Consider the following 324-nt stretch of genomic DNA (forward strand, 5'->3'; position numbering starts at 1 on the left):
GAGTTACCAATGAGAAGTTATTACCAAAATAGTTTTTATTATTTAAAATAGAAAAACAGATTTATTTTAAATAGAAAAGGACCCGAAAACAAAATCAAGGTCAGGGAGGACCCCGGGTTAGTTTACGGAAGCTGTAGGGGGTTATGCTAAAAAGTGTTAGAGCCAGGGGTTGCGGGTTAAAAGATAAAAACTGGCAGGGGCTAGATGCTAAAACTGCGGATCTGGATCTAAGAAACGGTTTCTCACGTGTGTGGAGCTAGTCGCAGAGGCTGACGGGTGGGGCTAGAGGGTGATGTGGCTGCCAGCGTGTGATATGTCTCAAAC

The sequence above is a fragment of the Lolium rigidum genome, chromosome 2 (genome assembly GCF_022539505.1).
Source record: "Lolium rigidum isolate FL_2022 chromosome 2, APGP_CSIRO_Lrig_0.1, whole genome shotgun sequence".
NCBI lineage: Eukaryota > Viridiplantae > Streptophyta > Magnoliopsida > Poales > Poaceae > Lolium > Lolium rigidum.